Source organism: Aquarana catesbeiana, linkage group LG01, assembly GCF_042186555.1.
Source record: "Aquarana catesbeiana isolate 2022-GZ linkage group LG01, ASM4218655v1, whole genome shotgun sequence".
Taxonomy (NCBI): Eukaryota; Metazoa; Chordata; class Amphibia; order Anura; family Ranidae; genus Aquarana; species Aquarana catesbeiana.
In genome coordinates, this window is record NC_133324.1 from 163594449 (window position 1) to 163617085 (window position 22637).

Genomic DNA, 22637 nt, shown 5'->3' on the forward strand with positions numbered 1-22637 from the left:
CAGCTTCCCCAATTCTGGCTCTCAGGTCGACCACCTGAGGCCACATGGCAGACTGTACAGAGAAGGGGCAGCATCCCCCTCCCTCCGGGACCCTGATCTCCAGCCGAAGACCCTGAGCACATATGCCCTAAGCATATATACAGTCAACCATCATGCCCTGAGGCACAGGGCTGTAACTACGCCTATGCTCCCATTTGTCAGGTTTCCTCCCACTGTACAATATGCCCATAGGTGTGCGCAAGGGGTGTGCCATTTGTGCCTGGGCACACCCTAATCCTGTGGTTGGCAACCCGTCAATGGCGAGCAGGTGACAGGTAAAACGCAATCCTTCCTTGCCGACCCTCAAACTGGACAGGAAAAGTGGTGGGGGTGGAATTTAGTGGAACCGATCTGTATTTTCCTCCTGCAGCAGCTGAAAGTAGGCTTCTCCTCCTCTCCCGCTCGTCGACATTCAGCTGCCACAGGAGGAAAATGCAGGGGATCGGTACCAATATATGCCACCCCCACCACCCCTCCTGTCACTCTTCTTTTTGTTGTCCAGGTCCCCCTTTGTGCTCCCTGGCTCCCCCTTCCTCCCATTGTTTCAGGATGGAGAGTGGGGAAGAGGTCGGTAAATATGTCAAACGCATATGTGTTGGAGCTTTGGGGTGCACACCCTAATGAAATAGGCTGTGCACACCTATGAATATGCCTCTTCCTATTGGATCACTTTGAAACAGGCAGACATAATGAGAAGCACCTGAGCACAATGAGCAGACCCTATCAATGAATTACTGCTCTCTGATAAGCAGAGAACATCTAAATTTACCTAACAGTCTCCCTGGTATGCAGAGAATATCCAAACTATGCTCTCTCTTTAGCACCTACCTAATAGGGCACTACACTAGAATGTGGGAGGGCTTTTGCCATCCTGTAAGATGCATGACTGCTGGTTCTGCTTGTACATGATGAGCACAGAGAGCTGTAACCAACCAGGCAGCGAAGTGAAGTCACTTAGGGGGATAGGTCACATGGACAGGAGAAAGCCTGTGGGAGTGAGTAAGATAAGTATTTGTATCTATTCCTTTCCCTCCTAGTCAAATAAGCATTTAACCCATGCAGTGTGGGGGAAAGGAAATGTTAACATCAGCCAGGAGTTGGGCATTAAAGGTGTATGCAAACCTTAGCAAATCCATTTTTCTTAATTGTTTCCTTTTCTTAAAAATTGTTTTGTTATACTGTATCTGTTTAGAACAGGAAGAATGTTACTGGCAAGATCACTTTAGATCAGGAAGTGTTACTGACAGGATCACTTTAGGACAGGAAGTGTGTTACTGGCAATATCACTTTAGGAAAGGAAGTGTGCTACTGGCAGGATCACTTTAGGACAGGAAGTGTGTTACTAGCAGGATCACTTTAGGACAGGAAGTGTGTTACTGGGAGGATCTCTTTAGTTCAGGGAGCATGCTTGTTTGGAGGATCATATGGTGGAAATACATAAAAAAAGCCTAGGGAGTTGTGGGCTGGAATGTTGAGCTGTAATATATCGCATTTCTATAAATCTATTCTATTTTAGATTTATATTTAATCTGTTTTTATTTTTTAATTTTTCACAAGTAAAAGAAAGAGTACCTGTGCATTTATCAAAAGGATTTGGACCATACTTTCGAAGCCATACTGATACAATGTACAGTATATTGCACAATGATAATCTATGTGTAAAACTGTACCATACACAAACATTCCAATGAGACCAACCAAAAGGCATATGATAAAGTCATGAACCATTCAAACGCAGTGAAGAGTACACATTAAAAAAAGGCATGCTCCACAAGAAGAAAAAGAAAAGAGCGTGAGAGAAGAAACATGAGAAAAGGGAGAAGAAAGAAAAAAAATGAGAGGGGGGGGGATGAAATCTAGAGCCAGACACTGCCCATGTGCTTGCTATGAATCAGAAAAGGAGGGATCCCAATTTAAGCTTAAACGTCAAATGAAGGATGCATAATTTGAGTGTCCCACGCAGTCCTTGTGAGTTTAAAGTGGAGTTCCACCCATTTAAAAGTCAGCAGCTACAAAAAGTGTAGCTGCTAACTTTTAATAATCAGACACTCACCTGTCCTACGGTCCAGCACTGCAGGCACACAAAGCCCCACCCCCCCTCCTCTTCGCGACACGCCAGCATTCTAACTGAGGATGCCCTGGTCTGCCTTCACAGCCGGGCACGCACTGGGCATGTGCAAGCTGCACTGCACACTCATTAGCACCACCCTTTGGGCTCCTTCTGCTAATATCGTGTTAGTAGAAGATTGGTGAGTTTTGATTTGCGCTTTTCATTTCACATTTTTCATTTCACACTTTTCAGTTCACACTTTTCAGTTCGTATCTGAATGGCCGTTCATCAACCAGCCATGCTGCGGAATCGGAGGAGATAACGTGTTATTTATTATTGCTTTGACCCAAGTCCAGTCCAGGAACAGGAGGAGGAGGATTTCTTGGACCAAAAATTGGTTGCTTTATTAATCGTTACCAATTATGTCATATGCTTTTGCTGCGGGAGCTCCAGGAGAATAATCCGGATGATTTTCAGAATTATCTCTGGATGACTGACCCCTGCTTTCACCAACTCTTGGCATTGTTGACCCCTATATTAAGAAGCAGGACACATGCATGAGGCATTTATTTTATTTTTTGGTTGAATAATAATGATTTGATTTGTTATATTTTCCAGATTTTTGGATGTATAGAATGCACTTTTTGGTTAAGTTCTATTGGCAGATAGCATATCTAATTTTATTTGTTTTCTTTTTTTAATGCACAATAAAAAATCATGGAGAATAATACTTGGCTATGTGTTTTACTTCAAATGACAGTTTGGGAGTAGGCAGTTACATTTTAAAAAATTAAAAAATACAATGTAAAATTAACAAGGGACACCAACATAGTTGTATCTTTGATCTTAAAAACTACGGGATGATGGTGTTGTGGTAACTTGCACCAAAAAAAAAAAAAAAAAGCATAATAATATTTATCTTGATATCAATAGAAAAAAAAGCATTTGAAAATGTGTTTGTCATAACTCCATCAGTATAACCAGCAAAGCAGCTTCATTATTATCCCATTAAAGAAGAAGAGAATGTGCGCTGCATTTCGAGATTTCATTATTTGCCGTCACGAATGTTAATTCTCCATCGCAAACGGTAGTTTACAAGACCGACTATTTCCAGCTCGTCCTTGCTTCCGAGCATGCGTGTTTGTACTTTGGACTTTTGTCCGACGGACTTGTGTACACATGCTCGGAAAATCCGACAACAGACATTTGTCTGCGAAAAATTTTATAGCCTGTCATCCAACATTTGTCCACTGAAAATCTGACAACAATTGTTGGAGTATACAAACAGTCGGATTTTCCGCCAACAGCCTATCATCACACAATTCCCATTGGAAAATCCGATGGTGTGTACAAGGCTTTAGTGAGTCCTCAAAAAAGGAAACCATCATGCTACCTAAAACAGTTGTGCAAGGCGCATGCTGCTCCAACTGTAGTTATTCCATTTTGCAATCACTTCACAAGCACACTCCACAACTTTTCGTGTCCTGGTGAGGTGAAAATTGAAAACCAAGAAGAATATTATTTATAATTAAATTATCGTATATACTCAAGTAAAAGCCAAGTTTTTCAGCACATTTTTTTGTGCTGAAAATGCCCCCCTCGGCTTATACTCAAGTCCTCCTCTGCAGCCTAATCCCCCAGCGCTGTGATACATTCAGTCTAATCGCATAACATGCCTCTTTTTCAGCCTCATGCCTCTGCCTCATGCCCCTTGAGTGGCGTTGTGCCGGCGCTATCTCCTGGCACTGTGCCCATCTGCAGTCTTATTCCCCTGGCACTGTGATACATTCAGTCTAATCGGCGACCATGCAGTGTAACCAAGCGCCACCTTCCTCCTCCTCGTCCTCGTCCGTAATAGGCTGAACACTGACTCACTGCTGGGAAACCGAGTCAGTATTCCGTCATGGAGGAGGACACGGAGGACAACGAGGAGGAGGCGCTTGGTTACACTGCATGGCCGCCGATTAGACTGAATGTATCACAGTTCCGGGGGGATAAGACTGCAGATGGGCACAGCGCCAGGAGATAACGCCAGCAGAACGCCGATCAAGGTACTTGAGACAGAGGCACGAGGCATGAGGCTGACAAAGAGGCATGAGGCATGAGGTATGAGGCATGAGGCAGAGGCATGAGGCAGAGGCATGAGAATGAGGCATGAGGCTGAGACAGAGGCATAGGCATGAGACTGAGACATGCAGATGGACACAGTAAAGCTGCAGATGGGCATTGTTGACCCTCTTTTCCACTTACAGTAGCTGCTGCATTCTCACCCTTATACTCGAATCAATACATTTTCCCATTTTTTTGTGGTAAAAGTAGGTGCCTCAGCTTATATTCGGGTCGGCTTATACTCGAGTATATACGGTACTTAAAGCAGAACTTCAAACAAAAGGGGAATTACCGCTCTTTCTACTCCTTTATATTTGGCACTTTTTTGGGGGGGGGGGGTACCCGCTCCCCCACTTCTGGCCAGATGGGCAGCCTTCTGGGACACATCACAAGTCCCAGAAAATTGTGGGACCAATCACAAAGTGTAGCGCAGCTTGCACTTACACAGTTGAAAGTTGGCTGTAAAGCTGCAAGGCTTTACTCTCGTTTTCCCTTAGTAAAGATGATGGTGTCTGCACCAGAAGCCGATTAAAGAATCAGCTCAGATGAGAACCTCACTGGATCCAGGGGCAGGTAAATGTACTTATATTAAATGTCAGCAGCTACATTATTTGTAGCTGCTGACTTTTATTTTTTTGGGGCAGACTGGAGCTCCTCTTTAATTACACTAGGACTTGCTTGATGATGCGTGTGTGTTTCTCATAAATTGCTCCCACAGAATTAGGGAAATTGCAACACTCCCCGAAAAGATGGGCAATCTTGAACTCTTCCCTTGTTGGTTTCCTCGTGACCCCACCCTACAGCACCTCCCATATGTGTGCAGGTACCTGCTGTTGATTTCCCCACCGTAAAGTCAAAGTATAGATTAGCAATGGATTGACCAATTGCTAAGTACCTAAAAAAGAAAAAAAAAATATGTAATCAGATTTTTTTTTGTATGTTTTGCGATTTACATAATCTAAACAAAGTGAGAACTTAAAACAATGGAGAGAGAGGCACAGTAGATCAGTGGAATCAACATAGAAAGAGTGGAATTCATTAAGGCTCCATTCACACTAGCGCGTTTTTTGATGCATTTTGCAGAAATGCATGGGAATTTTTTAACATGGGTTCCTATGGAACATGTTCACATCAAATGCCTTTTTGTACCTCTGCATTTTTGGAAAGGGTCAGGGACTTTTTTTCATTCAAAATGCAGCGTTTTGCATGTAATAGAATTCAATGGACAAGCATCAAAAACGCAAGTGCAGCGTTTTTTGCAGCGTTTTTACAGCGTTTTTGATGCGTTTTTGGCGGGTTTTTTTTATTATTTTTTTGTTTAGACCGTATACAGTCTAAAAAAAAAAAAAAAAAAAAAAAAAAGGAAAACGCAAAATGCGGCAAAAACGCTGCAAAAACGCTGTAAAAACGCTACAAAAACGCTGCTCAAAAATGTGGCAAGCATCACAAAAAAAACCTCCAAAAACGCTCAAAAGCGACATGCATAGATGTGAATCGAGCCTTAAGACTTAAGCAGACAGAATCTGAAATAGCTGTGCATGGCAACCACTCACCTTCTGTTATTCATATTAAGTCTAGGTTCACACCTATGCGGCTGCATTTGATGCGTTTTTTTAGGCATGTTTTTCCGTGCATTTTGCATTTTTAAACCAGCGGTTTTATGCGTTTTTGCATGCAGTTTTCATGCATTTTGCTTTTTACTTTTTTTTTCCCTCTTTAAACGCACTGTAAAACACACGGTATAAAGCTGATTGCTAATGAGGGGGCCGGGAATCCGGCCACTGCGTCCCTAACAACTGATGAGTGATCAGCTGTCAGCGGGGTTCAAGGCTGTAGTTGCTCAAAGCTCTTCCCTTTTACAGGCCAGGAGACTGAGACAGACATTGCATGTGATACCAAGAATATTTAGTGGCTGGTGGACATCATGTCCAATCTATCTAAAAAAATGAGGCAAACACATAGGAGGAGTTAGCATTTGCACAGAGTTTAGTGGACCTCATTAAGGAAGTTCCAAAGTGGTATTAAGTGAAGAGGTGGTCTCGTGTAATGTACAACATTGCCTCCTTCCTACCTCGTGCATTGTCTGACCCCCCTGGCACTTTTATTTTGCCTATTATACCTGCACTAATCTCATCTCTAGGCCCCTTCCCAACACAACCTACCCCACCCATGCAACCATTTTCACACCCACTAACCTCATTATTTACCTCTTCCACCATTCTCATCCAGCTATCCATATTCCTCGACCCAATACCCAAAACCTTCCTTCCCGCTTAGCCCTCTGGCCCCTATCTGAACCCTGCCCCCCTACCCTCCACATTAAGACCCCCTGCAAGCCAGCACCAATGTGTCTTTTTAACTATCATTTTCCCACATCTTTATCTTCCCACTGACTATACCACTACTAACAACATTCCATTCTCTCTCTACCTACACCAGGATTCAATCTTGAGACACAGCCAGAACAATCTCAATGTACCACCACTTTTAATTGCTATTTTTATATTTCTCTACCCCAAACTCGCTCACCTATGTCTTTATGGACCTTACATTGCGCACTGGTCCAAATCATTTGGTGAATGTGGGATTTCGGTTGCTTTTTAGGGGTTGGGCTTGGCCCCTTAGTTCCAGTGAAGGGAACCCTTATGCCACGTACACACGAGAGGACTTCTCGTTGGACTGAACTCCGAAGGACTTTTTGACAGAGGTCCGTCGAAACGGACTTGCCTACACATGATCCCACCAAAGTTCGAACGTGATGACGTATGACTGGACTAGAAAAGGAAGTTCAATAGCCAGTAGCCAATAGCTGCCCTTGCGTCCTTTTCAGTCCGTCGGACTAGCATACAGACAAACATTTTTTTCAATAGGATTCGAGTCCATCGGAAAGATTTGAAACATGTTCTATTTCTAAGGTCCGTCAGATTTTTTGACAGAAAAGGTCCGATGAAGTCCACACACGATCAGAATGTCCGACGGATTCGTTCCTTTTTTGATGGAAAGTCCGGTCGTGTTTACACGGCATTAAGGCATCAGCATACCAATACATTTTGGACAATTTCATGCTTCTAACATTGTGGGAACAGTTTGGGGATGGCCCCTACCTGTTCCAACATGACTGTGCACCAGTGCACAAATCAAGGTCCATAAAGACATGGATGAGCGAGTTTGAGGTGGAGGAACTTGACTGGCCTGCACATAGTCCTGACTTCAACCCGATAGAACACCTTTAGAAGGAATTAGAGTAGAGACTGTGAGCCAGGCTTTCTTATCCACATCAGTGCCTGATCTCACAAATGTACTTCTGGAAGAATGGTCAAACATTCCCATAGACACACTCCTGAACCTGGACAGACTTCCCAAAAGAGTTGAAGCTGTTATAGCTGCAAAGGGTAGGCCAACTCAATGCTGAAACCTATGGACTAAGACTGTGATGCCATTAAAGCTTATGTGCGTGTAAAGGCAGGTGTCCCAATACTTTTGGTGATATATTGTATCTAGAAACTTTTGAGGGGCCAAACAATACGCTTAACTTGGTATTAAATAATACAAAAAGTTACATAAAAAATCCTTTCATATAGAAAGATGTGCTTATTACAGTGTACATATATTTTCTTGCATATGTTATGTAACAATCCCCTATATACTAGTGAATAGGGATGGGCTTTATGTTCGGGTTGAACATGAGTTTGACTCACACATTGGCTGTTCACCCGGTCGCCGAATAGCAAACAATTTGAGGTGTTCACAGCAAATTCGAAAGCCACGGGGAGAGTCTATGGGAGAAATCAAAAGTGCTAATTTTAACCACTTCCTGACCGGCGCATGCCAATGTACGTCAGCAGAATGGCACGGATGGGCAACAGGTAGGTCCATTTGAATTCCCCGCCGTGCCAATGCATGCGCGCCGGCGGCGGCGCGCGCACACATGCCGGCCGGGAGCTCCGTGAGTCGGGTCGCAGGTCCCGCGGACTCGATCGCCGTGGGGATACCCGCGATTGCCTCATGGAGAGGACAAACGGGGAGATGCTGATGTAAACAACATCTCCCCGTTCTGCCTAGTGACAAGTGTCACTGATCACAGCTCCCTGTCATCGGGAGCAGTGATCAGCGTAGTGACACAGCTAGCCCATCCCCCTACAGTTAGTAATCACTCCCTAGTACTGACTTAACCCCTCCCCGCCCCCTAGTGGTTAACCCCTTCACTGCCAGTGTCATTTACACAGTAATCAGTGCATTTTTAATCGCACTGATCGCTGTATAATTGACAATGCTCCCAAAAATGTGTCAAAAATGTCCGACATGCCCGCCATAACGTCGCAGTCACAATAAAAATCGCTGATCGCCGCCATTACTAGTAAAAAAAAAATTAACAAAAATGACATAAAACTATCCCCTATTTTGTAAACGCTATAACTTTTGCGCAAACCAATCAATAAATGCTTATTGCAATTTTGTTTTACCAAAAATATGTAGAAGAATATGTATCGGCCTAAACTGAGGAAAAAAATGTTTTTTTATATATTTTTGGGGGGATATTTATTATAGCAAAATGTAAAAAATAATGCGCTTTTTTCAAAATTGTCGCTCTTATTTTGTTTATAGCGCAAAAAATAAAAATCGCAGAGGAGATCAAATACCACCAAAAAGAAGGCTCTATTTGTGGGAAAAAAAGGACGTCAATTTTGTTTGGGAGCCACATCACACGACCGCGCAATTGTCAGTTAAAGCGACACAGTGCCGAATCACAAAAAGTGCTCTGGTCAGGAAGGGGGTAAAATCTTCCGGAGCTGATGTGATTAAAGTTTAATATGCAAGTTATTGTCATAAAAAGTGTTTGGGGACCCAGGTCCTGCCCCAGGGGACATGTATCAATGCATAAAAAAGTTTTAAAAACGGCCGTTTTTTCAGGAGCAGTGATTTTAATAATGCTTAAAGTGAAACAATAAAAGTGAAATATTCCTTTAAAATTTCATACCTTGGGGGTGTCTATAGTATGCCTGTAAAGTGGCGCATGTTTCCTGTGTTTACAACAGTCCAAGAGCAAAATGACTTTTCTAAAGGGAAAAAAAGTAATTTAAAACTACTCGCGGCTATTAAAGAATTGTCAGGTCTCTGCAATACACATAAAAGTAATTGAAAAAAACGGCATAGGATTCCCCCGCAGTCCATTACCAGGCCCTTTGAGTCTGGTATGAATATTAAGGGGAACCCCAAACCAAAATAATTTAAAAAAATGCGTTGGGTCCCCCCAAATTCCATACCAGGCCCTTCAGGTCTAGTATGGATATTAAGGGGAACCCCACGCCAAAATTTAAAAAAAATGGCGTGGGGGTCCCCCTCAAAATCCATACCAGACCCTGCAGGCATTATTAAAATCACTGCTCCCGTTTTTAAAACTTTTTTTTTGCATTGATACATGTCACCTGTGGCAGGACCTGGGTCCCCAAACACTTTTTATGACAATAACTGGCATATAAGGCTTACTTTTTATTATTCATGTTCGTGTCCCATAGACTTTAACGGTATTCGCGTGTTCGAACAAATTTTTTGCCTGTTCGCATGTTCTGCTGCGTACCGAACCGGGGGGTGTTCGGTTCATCCCTACTAGTGAACCTCTAAATCTCAATTATAACTCAATCATGCTGTCCACAAAAGATATGATGAAGGAGAGGAGTAGTCTTTTTTTCCTCAACACGTTTCACAATAATGTTTCCTCAGGAGGGCTGAGAGAGGTTCATATTGCACAATAAGGCTCCATGCACACTGGGCTTAAAAAAAACATCTGTTCTGTTGGGATAAAAAACGCTCATATAGAGCATTTTTTGAACAAAGTCTAGATAAGTTTAGGAGAGTTTTACATTTTTTTCTGCCAGTGAGCTCCAATCAGAGACGTGAACCAGAAGGGTTTTTTTGCTAATGTGCATGAACACATAGGATAACATTGAACTGCTTCTATAGGCAGAACACAAAACTCCTTGTAGAGGCAAGGTTTTTTTTATGCCAGTGTGCATGGAGACTAACCCTTTAGAACATCAAAAGGATGACTCAACAAACCAAACAATACCCTTCTTGAAGGGTGATGGGCACACCTAGGATAATATTCTTAGACCTGAGGTTAGTGAGCATGTCAAGTAGGCCTATAGATGCTCGGGTGTCACAGGGAGGCATTGTGTCCCCTCTGAAAAAACATCATATTTAAATAGGGTCAATTTAATAAGCTTCAACACTACAACAACATTATTTGTCATTACAGTTGTTACCTTCAATTATATGACTGTTGTTTTCGGCACTCATTGACCATCCTTGCTGACAAAGACTTTGTAATGCAAATGTTTTTTTTTTATAGCATAGTAATTTAAATTTATAGGCAATAGTTCTGTTCAACATTTTGATAATCGAAGCCTGTATTTATCTGTATATTTCTGTGTTTTACAAGGTGTGCAAGCTTCTATATTATTCACTGTGCTTTTCTGACCTAGGTAAAGTATAATTCCACCAGACCAGAACACATTTCAGCCTAATTGTCTTGAAATATTATGGAGATCTGCTTATTTTTACTCTGCAATAACTTTGAACAAAGTATTTCCACAACATGGAATTAATGTTGTGTCACTTAGAAAGCACAGCTTTACAAGTCATTTCCGCTTTTAAAGTAAATAATGTACTTGCTTTTCCACAGTTTGCTTGCTTTCTCTTCCTTCTGCAGCTATATAGTGATCACATAATTAATGAGGACTTTTCTTTAGGAACATTCCAATCCTGAAATCTTGACATTGTTAAATCAAATGTGTAGAAAGCTTCTTTAAAGCTATGTACACATATGCACTCTTTGATTTGTAGCACTGATTATCTAAGTTTAAGTGAGACAATAAATTCTTCACTTCAATAGGATATGAGTTGTAAAACCTGGACTTCATCTCATCTGTCTGATGACATGCAGCAGTCTGGTACATTTTAAAGTGAGGTCTAACATGCTTTGACTTGTGTGCAAGTAGGAGGCAATCAAAGGGCCAGCTGGGAAACTCCTGTTATCTCCATTTTCTTCTTCCTCCCCCCTATGAATCCATCCTGTATTTAACCAATTCAGCCCCAGAGGATTTGGCTGCTTAATGACCAGAGCACTTTTTACAATTTGGCACTGTGCTGCTTTAACTGGTAATTTCATGGTCATGCAATGCTGTACCCAAATTAAATTTGCGTCCTTTTTTCCCCACAAATAGAGATTGCTTTTGATGGTATTTGATTGCCTCTGCGATTTTTATTTTTTGTGATAAAATGGAAAAAGACCTAAAATTTTGAAAGAAAATGATGTTTTCTACTTTTTGTTATAAAAAAATCCAATAAACTCAATTTTAGTCATACATTTAGGCCAAAATGTATTCAACCACATGTCATTGGTAAAAAAAATGTCAATAAGTGTATATTTATTGGTTTGCGCAAAAGTTATAGCGTCTACAAGCTATGGTACATTTTCTGGAATTTACGCAGCTTTTAGTTTATGACTCCCTATCTCATTTCTTGAGGTGCTAAAATGGCAGGGCAGTACAAACCCCCCCTCCCGCATGACTCCATTTTGGAAAGTAGACACCCCAAGGAAATTGCTGAGAGGCATGTTGAGTCCATTGAATATTTTATTTTTTGATATTGATTGAAAAATGACAAAAAAATTAAAAAAACTACACAAAGTTGTCACTAAATTATATATTGCTCACACGTGCCATGGTTATATGTGGAATTACACCCCAAAATACGTTCAGTTGCTTCTCCTGATTATGGGGATACCACATGTGTGAGACTTTTTGGGAGCCTATCCGCGTACAGGACCCCGAAAACCAAGCACCGCCTTCAGGATTTTTAAGGGCATACATTTTTGATTTCACACCTCGCTATCTATCACAGTTTCAAAGGCCATAAAATGCCAAGATAGCACAACCCCCCCCCCCCCCCCAAATGACCCCATTTTGGGAAGAAGACACCCCAAGCAATTTGCTGAGAGGCATGCTGAGTCTATGAAATATTTTATATTTTGCCACAAGTTGCGGGAAAATTACTTTTTTTTGCACAAAGTTGTCACTAAATGATATATTGCTCAAACATGCCATGGGCATGCTTCTCCTGAGTATGGGGATACCACATGTGTGAGACTTTTTGGGGGCCTAGCCATGTACAGGACCCCGATAACAAATCACCGCCTTCAGGCTTTCTAAGAGTGTACAATGATGATTTCACTTCTTCACTACCTATCACAGTTTCAGAGGCCATGAAATGTGAAGATAGCACAAACCCCCCCAAATGACCCCATTTTGGAAAGAAGACACTTCAAGATATTTGCTGAGAGGCATGTTGAGTCCATGGAATATTTTATATTTTGCCACAAGTTTCGAGAAAATAAATGATTATTTAATTTTTTTTTACACAAAGTTGTCATTAAATGATATATTTTTTAAACATGGCATGGTTATATGTGTAATTATTTTTTATTTATTTCAGTTACTTATATAGCGCCATCAATTTACGCAGCGCTTTACATATACATTGTACATTCACATCAGTCCCTACCCTCAAGGAGCTTACAATCTAAGGTCCCTAACACACATTCATACATACTAGGGACAATTTAGACAGGATCCAATTAACCTACCAGCATGTCTTTGGAGTGTGGGAGGAAACCGGAGTACCTGGAGGAAACCCACGCAGGCACAGGGAGAACATGCAAACTCCAGGCAGGTAATGTCATGGTTGGTATTTGAACCAGCAACCCTTCTTACTGCTAGGCGAAAGTGCTATCCACTAAACCACTGTGTGTAATTGCACCACAAAATACATTCTGCTGCTTCTCCTCACATGTGTGAGACTTTTTTGGGGCCTAGCCATGTACAGGACCCCGAGAACCAATCACCGCCTTAAGGCTTTCTAAGAGCATACATTTTTGATTTCACTCCTCACTGCCTATCATAGTTTCGGAGGCCATGAAATGCCCAGACAGCACAACCCCCATCCCCCAAATGACCCCAATTTGGAAAGTAGACACCCCAAGCTATTTGCTGAGAGGCATGTTGAATATTTTGCAGATCTCGCTTTTTGCCATAAAGTTTTGAAAATTGAAAAAATAAAAAAAAATGTTTCTTTTCTTTCTTCATTTTCAAAAATACATGAGAGCTCACCATGCCTCTTAGCAAATACCGTGGGGTGTCTACTTTCCAAAATGGGGTTATCTGGACATTTCAGGGCCTCCAAACCTGTGATAGGTAGTGAGGAGTAAAATCACAATTTTACGCCTTTAGAAAGCCTGAAGGCGGTGTTGGTTTTTGGGGTCTTGAACGCAGCTAGGCTCCCAAAAAGTCTCACACATGTGGTTTCCCCATACCATATTCAGGAGAAGCAGAAGAATGTATTTTGGGGTGTAATTTCACATATGCCAATGGCATGTTTGAGCAAAAAAATAAGTACTTTTCCTGCAAAATATGAAATATTCTATGGACTCAACATGCCTTTCATCAAAAAACTTGAAGTGTCTTCTTTCCAAAATGGGGCAATTTGGGGGGGTTGTACTATCTTGATATTTCAGGGTCTCCAAAACTGTGATAGGTAGTGAGGAGTGAAATCAACATTTTAAGCCCTTAGAAAGCCTGAAGGCGGTTATTGGATTTTGGGGTCCTGTACATGGCTAGGCTCCCAAAAAGTCTCACACATGTGGTATCCCCGTACTCAGAGGAAGCAGCAGAATGTATTTTGGGGTGTAATTCCACATATGCCCATGGCATATTTGAGCAATATATCATTCAGTGACAACTTTGTGCAAAAAAAAAAAAAAAAAGTTTGTCATTTTCTCGAAGCGTGTGGCAAAATATAAAAATATTCCATGGACTCAACATGCCTATGAGCAATTAGCTTGGGGTATCTACGTTCCAAAAAGGGGTCATGGGGGGGGGTAATTGTCCTAGCATTTTATGCACAACATTTAGAAGCTTATGTCACACATCACCCACTCTTCTAACCACTTGAAGACAAAGCCCTTTCTGACACATTTTGTTTACATGAAAAAAAAATACTTTTTTGCTAGAAAATTACTTTGAACCCCCAAATATTATATTTTTTTAAAGCAAAGGCCCTACAGATTAAAATGATGGGTGTTGCAACTTTTTTTTCACACAGTATTTGCGCAGCGATTTTTCAAACCCAATTTTTTTGAAAAAAAACACCTTTTTTAATTTTAATGCACTAAAACACACTATATTGGACAAATTGATGAAATAAAAAAGATAATCTTATGCCGAGTACATAGATACCAAACACGACATGCTTTAAAATTGCGCACAAATGTGCAGCAGCGACAAACTGCATACATTTTTAAAAGCCTTTAAAAACCTTTACAGGTTACTACTTTATATTTACAGAGGAGGTTTACTGCTAAAATTACTGCCCTCGATTTGACCTTCATGGTGATACATCACATGCATGGTGCAATTGCTGTTTACATATGACACCAGACCGACGCTTGCGTTCACCTTTGCACGTGAGTGCGGGAGGACAGGAGTGCTTTTTTTTTTTCTTTTCATTTATTTTGCTTTTTTGTTTTATTCTTAAACTGTTCCTTTAATTTTTTTAAAAAATAATTTTTATTGCTATCTCAGGGAATGTAAATATCCACTATGATTGCAATAGGTAGTGACAGGTACTCTTTTTTGAAAAAATTGGAGTCTATTAGACCCTAGATCTTTCCTCTGCCCTCAATTTCCCAATGGTGCTGTCTATATCTGGCGAAACCTAAAAACACATGATCGGATTTTCTGATGGGAATTGTGTGATGACAGGCTGTTGGCGGAAAATCCGACCATTTGTATACTCCATCGGACAATTGTTGTTGGATTTCCTGCGGACAAATGTTGGATGGCAGGCTTTAAAATTTTCTGCAGACAATTATCTGTTGTCGGATTTTCACTGGTGTGTACACAAGTCCGTCGGACAAAAGTCCAAAGTACAAACACGCATGTTCGGAAGCAAGGACGATCCAGAAACGGTCGGTCTTGAAAAATAGCATTCGTAATGGGGAATTAACATTCGTGACGTGGTAAATTATGAAATCTCGAAATGCAGCGCACATTCTCTTCTTCTTTAATGGGATAATAATGAAGCTGCTTTGCTGGTGATACTGATGGAGTTATTGCAAACAAATTTTCAAAGGCTTTTTTTTTCTAGTGATATCAAGAATAATATTATTATGCTTGTTATTTTTATTTGGGTGCAAGTTACCACAACACTATTATCCTGTGCTTTTTAAGAGTAAAGATACAACTATGTTGGTGTCCCTTGTTAATTTTACATTGTATTTTTTAAAATGTAACTGTCTACTCCCAAACTGTCATTTGAATTAAAACGCATAGCCAAGTATTATTCTCCACCATTTTTTTAGTGTGCATTAAAAAAAGAAAACAAAAAAAATTAGACATGCTATCTGCCAATAGAACTTAACCAAAAAGTGCATTCTATGCATCCAAAAATATAGAAAATATAACTAATCAAATCATTATTATTCAACCAAAAAATAAAATAAAAGCCTCATGCATGTGTCCTGCTTCTTAATATAGGGGGTCAACAAAGCCAAGAGTTGGTGAAAGCAGGGGTCCGTCATCAAGAGATAATTCAAAGCAAAGGCATATGACATAACTGGTCACAATTAATAAAGCAAAAAAATTTTTGGTCCAAGAAATCCTCCTCCTGTTCCTGGACTGGACTTGGGTCAAGGCAATAAATCCAAGGCCAATAATAAGTAACACGTTATCTACTCCGATTCCGCAACATGGCTGGTTGATGAATGGCCATTCAGAAATGAACTGAAAATTGCAAAATGAAAACTTATACTAACACGAAATTAGCAGAAGGCTTAAGTCATGAAATGCTCGTAGCTTCCGGTTTCTTAGGCCATAGAGATTATTAGAGCCATTCTGGTCTCTGATCAGCTCTATGGTCGGCTGGCGGAACCACTGGCTGCATTCTTGGTTTCCCTGTTGGGACAGGCGAGCCAGAGAAACCCATGGAAGATGGTGGGAGGGGGGGGAGTTCTCTCCCACTCTTTGTAAAAGCAGTCTAGAGGTGAATTAGCCACTAGGATTGCTTTTACATGAAAGCCGACCGCTGGCTGAAAAGAATGATACCAAGATGATACCTAAACCTGCAGGCATCATTCTGGTATAACCACTCGTACTAGTACGTTGCTGGTCCTTGTTGGGCATATATTGTAATCTTTTTTCTCATGCAGCCTGTGGGCTGAACGAAAAAAAGAGATTGATCAGTGGGTATGCCCACCATTAGAATGTCGCCCCTTCATCCACCCACTTCTAATGATGAGCATACATGCACCATTTTTTTTTAACTGTGGTGGTGAAATCACCTCCTACAATGCTGGAGTTGCTGATTTTCGTATTGTGAGAGCAAACGCTGTTGCTGTCAAGATAAATAAATCAGTGCTGCAGCTGAATTGCGTACCTACCTGAAAAGCAAACAATGGTAACAAAAAAACATTAACTCAATAAAATAACAATAATCTGTGGCAAAAAAAGAGTAAAAAATATATGCCGAAGCATGGGGGCAATCCGCCCCTAATGTTAGGAGCAAATCGCCCCTCCACCCCTGCCCCCATGCTTCGGCATATATGCTCTTTTTTTTTAACTGTAGTGGTGAACCACCTCCTACAGCACGGGAGTCGCTGATTTTTGTATCGTGAGAGCAAATGGTGTTGCTGTCAAGATGAATAAATCGGTGCTGCAGCTGAATGTCGTACCTGAAAAAAAATAATGGTTAACAATAAAGCGCAGTAAACAGTAAAGTATAAAATAATTAAGTGCCTGAAAAGCAAACTTGATAAAACATAGTAACAATAAAACATTGCAGTTAAAATATACAGTAAAACTGAGCAGAATATAGAGAGAACAATAGTGAGAGAATAGAAAAAGAATAAAACGACAAGTATTTTTGGCTTTTTATTTTATATTTTTTAACACTTTTATTTGTAACGGTTGTAGTGGTTGTAACGGTTGTAGTGCTTGTAACGGTTCGGTTCCAGGTTTGGGTCTCTAAAAATGCAATGGCATCTTTGGAGACCTTGTGTAAGTGTGTCCTAGTCTGTGCAGTGCTGTACCCTACACTAATACCCCACTAGTGTGTGGTAGCGTTCAAAGCATTCACCAATGCAAAGACCAGGATGGTCAGGACAGGAGGGACAATAATAGCGAGTGTCACGCCTAAATCCGCGCTTACTACAGACACGAAATCTTCTTTGGGGTGATCGATTGGTAGGGGTATCAGGGAGGACATTCGGAAAAAGCCTCCCATGCAGCCGGCTCACTGCATTTACATTGGGAAGTTGGGCCACAGTACTGTCTGGAAACAGAAGAGCTGTGATGATCTCTTCCCGGAATGTAAGGAAGGATCCAGTTTGTCCTGAAGCTTTGTATAGCACAAAAGCGTTCAGGGAAGCCAATTGGAATAAGTATACAGACACTTTTTTGTACCAGCATCTGGCCTTTTGGGAAATTAGGTATGGCGCCAACAACTGGTCATTGAGGTCCACCCCTCCCAGTGGTGGTGCTTCCATAAGGGCGCAGGAGCGCTGCCCCCCCCTTCCTGTCACTCTCTAATCACCATAGATGCATTAAAGATGGTGCAGCCATAAGATCATACAACAGAACAAAATATTACAGCGCACACATGCAAAAAAGACATTTACCTCCTGCAAGGCTATTTAAAACACCTAGACATTTTCAAAAAATATGGGGATTTGGTCACACCATATTGCTATATGGTGCTTAAGCCCACTTACTGCGACAAAGTACCCCATGGTTAGTGGGTCCTACACTATCCACAGACTGGGAGATCCTGCTTCTCTGAACCATGGGAGCCATACACTCCTCTATATGGGAGAACTAAAGGTCTCCACCTATGACACTGGTGGACACTAATGAGAGGCATTGATGAGGGAGTGGGCTTAAGCACCATATAGCAATATGGTATGACCAAATCCCCATATTTGTTGAAAATGTCTAGGTGTTTTAAATAGCCTTGCAGGAGGTAAATGTATTTTTTGCATGTAGGCGCTGTAATATTTTGTTCTGTTGCATGGTCTTATGGCTGCACCATCTTTGATGCATCTTTTAGGGTGTGCCCCCAAATATCTTGTTTGTCTATTGTATGGATTCTGACCAAATCCTTTTGGGCAGGAGCACCCCATTCCCTCATCAGTGCCTCTCATTAGTGCACCATATAGCACCATATAGCAATATGGTGTGACCAAATCCCCATATTTTTTGAAAATGTCTAGGTGTTTTAAATAGCCTTGCAGGAGGTAAATGTCTTTTTTGCATGTGTGCGCTGTAATATTTTGTTCAATTATAGGAGAGGACAGGAGGAGAGGAGGATGGGAGAAGACACATGGAGGGGAGAAGACACATGGTAGACACCGCGCCGTCACCCACTGCCCCACTGAGACAGGGTAAGTGTCGGACAGATGGCGAGCGGGCGGTAGTGGGGGTGGGGGGATCACAGTGGCAGCATTGGATGGCACAGTGGCAGCATTGGATGGCACAGTGGGAGCATTTGATGGCACAGTGGCAGCATTGGGAGCATTTGATGGCACAGTGGCAGCATTGGATGGCACAGTGGGAGCATTGGATGGCACAGTGGCAGCATTGGGAGCATTTGATGGCACAGTGGCAGCATTGGATGGCACAGTGGCAACATTTGATAGGAACAGTTACAGTGGCCGCAATTGATCGGCACAGTGGCACCATTTGATGGGCACAGTGGCAGTATTTGATGGCACAGTGGCTGTGTTTGATGGCACAGTGAGGCTGCAATTGATGTTTTCTTTTAGAATATTTTAATTTGTTTGCGCCCCCCCAAAAATTTTGAGCACCAGCCGCCACTGACCCCTCTCATATTAAGGCTATATTCGTGGACATAGAGGGGTTTCTCCACAACACCAGTTGCCATAGGAACTTGGACCGTCGTGTCTGCGTGAAGGGAGGACAGAACAAAAACATTCTTATTATCCCTCCACTTCAGAGCGAGCAAATTATTACACTTCAAGCAGGCTCTCCCCCCCAGCCTAAGACGGGAATCTACAAGCCACTGGGGAAATCCCCGGCAATTACATCGCATGGTGTCACATACGACAATTCCATGATCAAACAAGTGACTAAAAAGTGGCACGCTCGTGTAATAATTGTCCACCTACAAGTGATACCCCTTTCCGAATAAGGGTGATGCCCATACAATCTTACCAGTGCTCCCTATGTAATCTGGGCAGTTCTCCGGCTCTACATAACTATCTCTTCCCTCATAAACTATAAAACTATATGTATAGCCTGTTGCCCTGTCACAGAGCTTATACATCTTGACCCCATATCTGGCACGCATGCTGGGAAGATACTGTTTGAATGACAAGCGGCCAGAAAACTTAATCAGGGACTCATCAATGCAGACAACTTGATTGGGAGTAAACAAGGCTGCAAACTGTTGGTTGAAGTGGTTTACAAGGGGTCGAATTTTGTAGAACTGATCGTATTCAGGGTCACCCTGAAGCCAAAAGGGTTCATTGTTATTGAAATGCATGAACCGCAAGATCTGCTCATATCGCGTCCTGGTCATGGAGGCAGAGAACACGGGCATATGGTGAATTAGGTCAGGAGACCAATATGACCGCAACTCAACCTTTTTAGTAATGCCCATGAGGAGGGATAGGCCCAGGAAGGTCTTAAATTCGGAAACCATAATAGGTTTCCAATCTCTGGCAAGGGTCAACTGGAGATTAGCGGCAATGAATTGACCAGCATACAAATTACTTTGGTCCACAATAAATCTATAGAGATCTTCCATGAAAAACAGCGAATAAAAATCAAGTGACGTAAAATCAACTGTTTCCACCTGAATCCCGGGTTGGCCAGTGAATGGGGGAAGGACGGGTGCTGCAGAAGTGGTGGGCTCCCAATTCGGATTGGCAAATGCAGCAGAAAGGCCACTATGGGCTCGATGGGCCTGTCTTTCTCTTCTTAGTGGCTGTGGGACACTAGTTGTGCTAGCCACCTCACCAGCTTGAACTGCACTTATATACCACGTGTACTGCAATGCTGATTTGACTACGACCGGGATGTACTAGGCCGCTGGTGCTTGCCAGTTCACCAGAAGGATGAGCGACACTAGTACTGGCTCTCTGCTCCATACGAGAGCCCTGCGGTTCTTGCACCTCAACAACAGCAGAAGAACCGGTTTGGGTACGCCTGACCTTGGCAGGGACCACAACTCCATCATCAGAGCTACCTGTCAGGGTGCCGCTGCTGTCTACAGGATTGTATTCTGCGCCTAAATCTGACAGATGGGTGACTTCCTTTTCACTATCTGTCATGTTTAGAAACATGTAGGCCTCTTCACTAGTGTACCTTCGATCTGACATTTTGGTCTCTAAATTTACTTGTATACGAGTGAGACTCACAGGAAAAAGAGCTCCTGACAGTCAGCAACTGATTCAAACGCTGCCAAAAAACTGATTGCGGGGATCAGGCCTGACTCTGCGAACGCTGCAGTTATGTGTTTAGTGTTTTGTAAGTGACAGTGATCGATTGATACTGCACTTGGGTGGGCTGGGCGGAGGGGCTAAACGCAAGTGCTAGCAGGTATCTGGGCTGATCCCGCTAACACTGTGTTTTTGGGAACCCTAAACTGCTGGGGACACTAGTATAGATCTGATCACTAAAACCTAGCTGATATCACCCTACGGGTGATCAGGGGGTTATACCTTTATTTAGGTAATATACGGCAGGTAGCCTGACGCAAAAAAAAAAAAACTAACCAGCGTCACCCATAACACTAATATGCTGATCACTGGTGACGGGGGTGATCAAGTGGTTAAACCTTTATTAGGGGGGTTAGTGGGGGTTAGGGGGGTACCCTAAAGCTACCTGGGTCTACCACTAACTGCCCTAACACTGATTAGTGTCACAAATGACACCAGTACAGTGATCAGTGAAAAATCTGACAACTGCACTGGGTGACAAGGTGATAGGAGGTGAAGTTGTTAACGGGGGGGGGGGGTGATCAGGGGGTGACAAATGTACCTATGTGAACTGGTGTTAGTGTAGTGTTGGTGCAACTCACGGTAAGATGTTCTCTCTCCTCTCTCTGGAACGGATCCGATGGTTGCCAACGTGGCGAGAGCCATTGTGCCTCAGTAAATGTACGCGACGCGGTCGGCAAGTGGTTAAACAACGTTTGAATTGGGCAATTCAAATAGACCCAAATTGACAATAATGTTATATAAAGAAACCCACCATCACCTTTTATATCTTTATTCTTATTGACTAAATAGGCCGCATCTGCGTGGGAATAATGGCCATACCAGCCTTTTATTGAAAAAAAGCGATACATAATAAAAACAAATAAAAGGTCAAAAGTCCTTGGCACTAAGATTTACAACCAAATACTATGGGGTTAATTTACTAAAGGCAAAACAATTTCATTACTTTTCAAGGGAAGTTACACTGTGCGTGTTAACTGTCCCCAGAGCTTAGCCAATTAAGTGATGCTCTGCTGACTTCCATCATCTAATCCTCTTGCACTTGACTGGATATTATTTTTAAAGTGAAATTTCACCACATTCACTAAGTTGGGGAAAATTCCAATGCAAAGTGTAACTTTACTTGCAAAGTGAGCACCACCTTGGGGACAAATACACAAAGTAACTGCAGATATTTTATTTATTTATTTATTTATTTATTTCAGGTACTTATATAGCGCCGTCAATTTACGCAGCGCTTTACATATACATTGTACATTCACATTAGTCCCTACCCTCAAGGAGCTTACAATCTAAGGTCCCTAACTCACATTCATACATACTAGGGACAATTTAGACAGGATCCAATTAGCCTATCAGCATGTCTTTGGAGTGTGGGAGGAAACCGGAGTACCCGGAGGAAACCCACGCAGGCACAGGGAGAACAAGCAAACTCCAGGCAGGTAGGGTCATGGTTGGGATTCGAACCAGCGACCCTTCTTACTGCTAGGCGAAAGTGCTACCCACTACACCACTGTGCCGCCCATATATTTTCCATTCCATTCAAAAAAGGTCATTCTAACTAAACAAGCAAAGAGGGACCTCAGATGGGGTCGCTATCCATTCCCTCAACCAAGATGATAACCTTCAGGAACCTTGCAACTCACACAATACTGGCATCATGTACACAATCATACAAATATAGGTTCAAGTTTAGGGAAGGCAACTGGGAGAAGCACATTCAACACCACTCTATTATCTCTGGCTGAAGATGTCTTATTCTACCCCTAGAACCTCCAGTTAAAACTCCTCCTCCACAAGCCTGATCCCTCTCATCTGGTAAGTGCTCCTTTGCATTGTCACACCCACTATTCTCTTTAGCGCTTTGCA